Genomic DNA, 8,484 nt, shown 5'->3' with positions numbered 1-8,484 from the left:
TTGTGCAGAGGGTTGGTGCCCCTAAGCCCCCATGTTGTTCAAAAGTTTAAACTGTACTTAAACAGATATGGTATGGAGCATCTGGGTTGCTCAGTTGGGTAAGCATCCACTGTTGATTTTGGCTCGGGTCGTGATCTTACAGTCGTGAGATTGAGCCCCACATCAGGCTCCATGCTGGGTGTGGAGCTTGCTTAACCTTCTCTCTCTCCATCTCCCTCTCTCCTTCCCTTGTGCTCTCTCTCTCTCTCTCTCTCTCTCTCAAAAAAATATTGGTTATATAGTTTATTGCACATCAATTACACCTCAATAAAGCTGTCAAAAAAGGGCCCTTGAGTTAATGCAGTTTTTGTAGTTGTCAATATAGTTTGCTTTGAGTATAGTTTGTAGATGTGGATCACTGGTTCTAACTATTGCTCTTAAGTAAATTTTACCTGTCTTTCCACCATTTGTGGGGAAGAAGAAAAAATATAGCATGATGTGGCCTGTTCTAGGCCTATCATTGTGATTTTGAAGTGTTTCTGACACACAGTGAAAAGATAAACTACAAATGATAATGGTTAACTCAACATCCATCCTGAACACTTTCTAGTATGCCAAGAATGGAAAGCTAAACTATATTCCCAGATCTCCATAAGTCAGAGATTCAGATATGATTTATGTTTCATCAGTCAGATACTGATGTTGCCTGAGACTTTGATTAAAATATGAACATAGGCAAGAGAGCTAGAGTGTAGGGTACAGATTATGGGAGAGTTGACATAATTCTGGAGCCACCATAAGACATGGTGACCCCCTAACATGGCAGTTGGTTTCCTGACCAGCTGCTTCCTGTCACAGCAGTGTTCCAGTCATGTCAGAGTTAGTATTGCTTTGCAGTTAGCAGTAGTCCAAGTTGACTCCTGATTTAACTTCCTGCAGTAGTGATGGTCACTTTCTCAGGTACAGCAGAGGCAGAGAGGTTCTAAGGGCTAGGAGTTGGTCCTGAGAGATTATCCTTGAGCCTATTCCTCTAGCTCTTCAAAATGTATGGAAGCACACAGTTTTCTGTATAAAACTCTTTCTGCTTAAACCAGTTCAAGTGGATTCTGTTGTGTGCAGCTGAGACCTGAGTGATAAAGTGATTAGTACCAGAAATGGTTATAGGCAATAAAACATCAAAGAAATAGGACCTGATTATATTAAGAGGCAACTATGGCACAGAGTGAGAAGTTATTTAAATTATCATTAGTGATTATCTGAAATAATCTGTCTATTGAAGGCAAGGGCTTGGAAGAGAGTGTGAACACTGTGGTAGACCACTATGGGGGACATGAAGAAAAAAAAGTACTTAGGATTAGGCTTTTCCCCCCTATATTGTGCTGGTGAGCTAAAAGAAAGAAAGGGATAGGCTCAATACTTTTAATTCTCAGCTCTAGTAATAATGTAAGAATTAAGGAATTTTTGTAAAGGATCTCACAACTTTTGTAGTCTCAGTACTAATTTAGATGGAAATCATTTGGAAAGTCTGATGCTGCAAGTTGTTGAATTATAAGATAGGTTGAATTTACAGCTTGGTCATTTATTTTTCACAAAATTGAAAGCACTGCTTTAGAAAAAATTAGATCCCATCATTGAAATGATGCTACTTAGGAGGACTTGGATAACTCTACAGAGCTGGTACTCCTGAACCTTACCAGGACTCCATTGGCAGCTGGCCAGCTCCTCCCTTGTCTGATGATGCTACTATTGCTTTGTATGAACACCATAGAACAGCCCTTTCTGAGACAGTCCCTTTACAAAGGGCTGATAGTTCTTCTGCAGCACCATACTAGACTTGTTGGTTCTATACCTCCAGCCAGATCAGATCCCTGTGTGTTCTTGAAAACAATTACAACATCAAGCCTTAGAGGAAAAGGCTTACAAACAAAAGGAATTAAACAATTTTGCTAATATATTTTTAATGGCAGAAATCTGGGAATTATGTGTTGGAAACCGATTTAGAGGATAGTAGACCAGGGCTTTGATAGGGTTGAATTTATTGATATGGACATAATTATAGTGATTTGATATTTAGTGTGTAGTTTAGGTAGTTGAGTATTTTTATTTGGTCTGATGGCTGACCGAATTCTAGACTTAAGGGTAGTTTAGTCTAAATGAAGTGGAAATGCTAGAAATTCCTTCATCTCATTAAAAAGGACAATTTAATATCTTAGGGTAGTAGAAATGTTAAAATGGGTTTAACATGTGTGATCAACTCAACTTTCCCATAGCTATGTCTCTCAAGAGTACCCAGATCATTGATAACTACATTAATGATGGGCAGCCATGACTGGCTAACCTCTATACACTGAAAGAAAAGACAGAATATGTTGACATTAAGAAGAATCCCAAGTTAGATGGGAAGGATAAAATTTTAGGTAGCAGAATCCAAATGTGGTAATTACTATGTCAGATAGGCTGAGCATAGTGATCTCAGTAGGCAGAAGTCATTTGATGGCAGAAATTTTTAGTGGGAGCTTATTGATCTGCAGGCCATAGGAAATAGATGGGCAGCTAAAACTCAAGGTCTTCAAATAGAACCCTAACCTGAGATGCCATAATAATCATGCCCTTTCACCAATTCCCAGACCTGAGTCATGGACCCAGACCTCTTGAGTGAAAGGGAATCATTGTTTGTTCTCCCTGAGACTTTGGATTCCTCATTCTTTATTACAACAAGTGATTTCTGTAATCTTCATTTTTTTCATCTTGGACCACCATTAAATCCAAATTTTCAGTAAACCAATAGTTAATATCCTTAAGGAAAGACTACGAAAACATCATAAGTACATACCGTAAATGTTATTCCCATTGCTGATAACAAGGTAATGATGTTTGGGGTAAAGGAAGATAGCAGACCTTTCAGTAATTATTGATACTGGTTCTGAGATAGCATTAATTCCTGGGGATCCAGTTTCCATTATGGTCTATTGGTCAGAATGGGGGCTTATGGGTTCTAGTGTTAAATAAATAGAGTTTTAGTCTATGTCCATCTCAAGAGTATTTTTGGTGGATCCATGTATATATACTGTGGTTCTTCTTCCCATTCCTGAATATAGAATTAAAAAAAAATATTTTAAACAACTAGAAGAAGTTACACATGCCATGCTCTCTGTGGCAAGTAACTATTCTCTTTTTGAGGAACAGCTCTTGGTGTGCTGTTAGACTCTAGTAGAGACTAGGTATGTAACTACAGGATGCAGACTGAGCTGCTTCTTCTGAACTGAGTGGTGTCTGATTTACCAAGTCACAAATTAGGGCATGTCCAGTGGCACTCTATCATCAAGTAGAAGTATAATATATACTATAAAGCTTTTTCAAGTCCTTCTGCTGCACCCTATTCTCTCCATCCACCCCCAGGACCTCATGGGAAGTTCCACATAATCTGAGACAGAAAAGAAAAATCAAGTCTGCTTATAGTTTTTTCCTCATGATATGTGGCAGGAGCTGTAAGTGGACTGACTGCTGAAGCATCACATCTTCAGGGATGTTAGTGAGAGACAGGAAAGGAAGGAAATCCTCCAGTGGGTCAAGCATACAGTTCTATGTGTAGTGGTCTACCTTGCCTAGAACGAAAAATAGCTGAATGTTGTATGTATATGTTTTGACTCATGGGCTATAGTTAATGGGTTAGAAAATATATTGGTGTATTGGTGCCAGGGAAGTTTGAGAAAGAGTTGGGTAGGTAGAACTTTTGAATGGACCCAGAGTCATGTGTTCTTTATAACCAAAAGGTCCCACTTTGAAGATGAGGTTATCAAAAGCAAGTAAACATGATGGTCATTCAGTAGATGAGAGAGAAAATCTTTTTCCAACCAGTCTAGTATTTGCTCAGTGGATTAATAAAAAAAAAAAAAACTGGTGGCACAGGTGGAGGCTCTACATCAGCTCAATAACATGAACTTTCCACCAACATAGTGACATGGCTATATGTCAACTAAGGGTCCAAACTGCCAGAAATGGGATAATGCCTCTGTGGCTTAGTGGTAGGTAGATTATATTAATCCCCTTATCATGGAGAGAGCAGTGATTTTCTTCTCTGGAAATGGATTAATCAATCTGGATTTGGATTTGTCCTCTTTGCTTACTATGTTTCTGCCAGCAAACATTGGAAGACTTACTAAATAGCTTATTCACAATATCCTACACAATGCTTTTTCTGATCAAAGAACAAATTCTATAGCAAAAGAGGTAAGGTATAAAGTTTGTAATTATGAGACTAAGTGGTAATATTTATCCTGAAGCAGTTGCCCTTATAAAATGGTAGAATGGAATATTGATGACTCTATGGCAGCATCTAAGAAACAACAGCTTGTGAGATTGGAATGCTATTTTATAGATGTGGTATTTTTTCTGAACCACTGGCCAACCATTGACCAATATATTTCACTCATATCTGAAATACATAGGGTCTGAAAAAAAAGTGAGAGACTCAGGAATGGCATCCCTTACTATTACACCAATGTAATACCAAATGACCTACTTATAAAATTTTGCTGCTTGTTGCTGTAATTTTAGGCTCTGCTGGCTTAGAGCTCTTAGTATCTAAGAGAGGATTGAATTTTCCAGGGGATACAAGAACTTAACTGGTAGATGAGACTATCAACTGCTTATTTTGGGAAAAGGAGGCTAATCCCGTGTTGACTGACATAATTAATCCTAATTGTCAGGGAGGAAGTAGAGAGAGGAATATGTCTGGAGCACTAATAATCCTGTTGAATGCCTCCTATGACAACTAGTCTACTACTGAAAAACTACAGCAGATAGGCATGTTGTGGAGGTTGTTCTGTTGTTTGAAAATGCAAGTGTGGAAAGTAGGATATATGGACGCTAAATAGAAAAGTAGCTTTATAAACAAATATTCCAATCTTCTGAAATAAAAGTGTCAATTACTAAAAACAGCATTTCCCAGGTTTTCTTGCAGGTAGAGTTCTGGAAATGATTTAGATTACGTCCATCAGAAGCATTTTTGTTATATGGTGATTAGCAGTCGAGTCACATGGATAGAAAGGCAAGATGTGGGGCAGCCATTTTGCTTATATAGAGGATGGCAGAGGTTGCATGATTCTGGGGTCGTCTGCTAAAGCTTCCTAATTTAGAATATGGTTCCCTGATTCAGCAGGTTCCTGCTTCTGCTTTTCTGATTCTAGCAGTGACAGTGTGACTTTGGGGGATGTTCAGATTCAATCCTATTTCTCCTGGCCTTCCAACAGTTTTGTAAGCACATAATTTCCTTTATCAAATACTGTTCTGCTTCAACTAACTAGAGTGGGTTTTATTTTCTGCAACTGAACCCTGTCCAATATACCTGCCTTCCAATTTGGAGATATTAGTGGTATATATTTTTTTCCCAGAAAAATGTCCACTTATTTCCAACCATGTTTACTTCCAACTATTCTCTTGAGAATTTGAATTATGTAGATTCCTGGCAACTTATTTTAACTTAGTTCAAATTTAGACAGTGTTTCTTAAATGTTGTGTTCTAAGGTTAGGACCTTGTCTTGTTTACAGGTTTGTTAAGGGTTTCTTTACTAATGTAGTTTCTTTCTTTGAAAGTTACTGTCAACAGAAAAATAAGAGATCTTTAATGTTATTATATTAAAAATCTTGGACTGATTTGTTCCAAAGTTATTTTAATTTCAAGCTCACTTTACATTCTGTTGCTCAAGCTGGCAATCTATAACCATGTCTTCCTTATCTATTTGGAGATTCCCTGAAATAGGAGAACAGATTTATCTAAGTGTAAAGATATCCTCTCAAATGATGCCAATGGGACAGGCTTTAGAAAAATAGGCCTAAGGTTCAATTTCATAAAACAGGGACAGTCCCAGTGGTTCTCAACCTTGGCTGCACACAGAATAATTTGAGAAGCTTCCAAAATATATTAATGCAAGGACCACACCTCAGTTAAATTGAATCCTTCCCCATGGGGGTACTTTTTTTTTTAAAACCCCCCACCAGATGATTGTGTTCATCTGCTTGGACTGCCATAACAAAATACCACAGACTACATGTCTTAACTAATGAAATTTATTTTCTCACAGTTTTGGAAGCTGGAAGTCCAAGACTAAGGTGTTATGATAGTTAGTTTCTGGTGAGGCCTTTTTTTTCTGGCTTGTAGATGGCTTCCTTCTCACTATATCTTTTTGTGGTCTTTCCTCCATATGCTAATAGAGAGAAAGATATCTCTAGTGTCTCTTCCTCTTTTTATAAGTATGGTAGTCCTATAGATTAGGACTGTATCCTTATATCCTTATTTAACTGTAATTACTTCCTTAAAAGCCTATCACCAAATACAGTCACATTGGGATTTAGGGCTTCAATATATGAATTTGGAGGCCCATAATTCAGTCTATAACAATGATTGACAACCACTGCTTTAGTGGAATCATTTGGTTTTGGGGTGGATGGATTTTAGGACATAAGAAACAGCAAACAAGTCACAATGATGTATCAGGTTTAGTCTATGTGGCAACTTGGCAATTTCTGTTGGATAGAATAGAAATAGCACTAACTAGGGAAAGATATGGGATGAGGGCAGAGGCTTATAAACTGGAACATTTAGTCTGAATAAAACAGTAGACTCGAGTCCAATTCAAGTTGGCATAAGGTGTTTAAGACATTATATCCCAAAGTGGGTTATAATATTGAGACTTACAAAGGCTAGAGTTCTTGAAGTCATGAATCCTGAAGTAAATAACAAGAATTTGAGAATCATGGTCCAACTTCAGTGACAGGAGCAGTAGAAAATGGATGCATGGTCCTGCGAACAGGTTTTTGAAACAACGTTCTTGACCTTGTGTGAAAATTGAAGTCAGTCTTCAGCAGCCAACCAGGGCACAAATGGAGAGGTTAGAGAAAGAACCTGCAGGAGGCTAAATATATCCCCAGGATCAACTGATGTGAGAAGTGCTGGCTATTAAATCTCATTTGTTGGTAAGTGAAACCAATTCTTTTTAATCTCTGATATGGCTCTCATTGGTCTTGTATCTAGAGTAGTGGTTCTCAAACTTTGACAGACATCAGAATCACCTGGAATGGTTGTTCAAACATGGAATGTGTGCTTCACCGCCCTCCCTCCAAAGTTTCTGATTCAATATGGGTCCAAGAATTTGCCCTTGTAGCAAGTTTTCAGGTAATACTGTTGCTGCTGATTTGGAGAACACTCTGACATTCACCAAACCTGTTGGCATGTAGCAGACATTTTATATGCAAATACTCTAAAATATATATCATCATATATATTTTGATAATGGGAGACAATGCTATATAGATGCACAGGAAGCTAAATCCATCCTAACAACTTCTGAGTAGGGAAAGAATCCTCCAGATAACACTCAACTAAGAAGTTGTTATTTTTCCCTGAAGCTAGACAGGGGGGGTCAATAGAACCTCTTCTATCATAACAGCGGCAGCATGTTTTTAGCAGGGCTTACAGGCACTTTTCAGAGTGCATATTATCTGAATTATTTGATATAAGCTAACTTGGTTTGCTTTGCCCCCAGGCCCCTTTTAACCTTAAAAACCACCAAAGGTAGATTCCCTTCAAAGGGAAGGTTAGAATTTAGGGAATGAATCTTTGGAAAAAGAGGTCTTATCCAAATATTCAAGAAGAAAAGAGTAGGGCTAGTTTTTTGGTCCAGGAGCATAAAGAAGAAGAGATAAGACTCAGGGCCCCTCTTACAAATATGCCAGTTCTGTTTTGTACAAATGAAAAGGGTGCTCTTTCCAGCTTGGATTTAAGACATTATTTGGGCAATTTTCTGATAGATGGCAGGAAAATATGATGAAGAAAGAACCTTGTCTTAATTTGCACAAAGTCTACAATTGGGTTAGCAAGCCCAACAGAATCTCAGATAGGGGAGATTGGTGAGAAAATAAAAAGAATGGGGGAATCTGGTGTGACAGTCCAGATGCCCAGGCCTCATTTCTGGGAGTGCTCTCATACTTGTTTTGATGCCCAGAAGTTGCCATGTGGATGGACTGAGAGAAAGACCAATGAGAAGGACATCTCTCTCATGCTCTACAGCTGAGTGGAACCAGAGATACAACGCAAATCCACTGCCTTGGATAGCTTACCAGAAGAGGGTATCCACAGTGAATAAGAGTTTTATGGCTTATGTCTCTCAAGATTTCTCCTATTGATTGTTCTATCTCCGACTGACTCATACTATCACCCTGCTCATGCCTGATAACCTGTTTACCAATTTTTCTAATTGTTTAATATGCAAGACCTTAAGCTGCCCATATTCAGAGTCATCAAATGAGTGGGGGTGATATACTGCATGAATGTCAAGTCTTATAGCCACCATTCAGCTGTTCTATGCGGTGCTTTCAGCAACACCCATTAAACTACTTGTAACCCATGAGAGGACTCTGGACATTCTGTAGAGAAAGGGGATAGGAAGGACATATTATATTTCTATCATTGGGCAGGGCCAGAGTATATTAGTATCACCCAGGAAA

The sequence above is a fragment of the Herpailurus yagouaroundi genome, unplaced genomic scaffold, assembly GCF_014898765.1.
Source record: "Herpailurus yagouaroundi ecotype Mexico unplaced genomic scaffold, PumYag 182, whole genome shotgun sequence".
Lineage (NCBI taxonomy): Eukaryota > Metazoa > Chordata > Mammalia > Carnivora > Felidae > Herpailurus > Herpailurus yagouaroundi.
The sequence above is the reverse complement of the archived record's forward strand: the minus strand, read 5'-3'. Positions refer to the sequence as shown.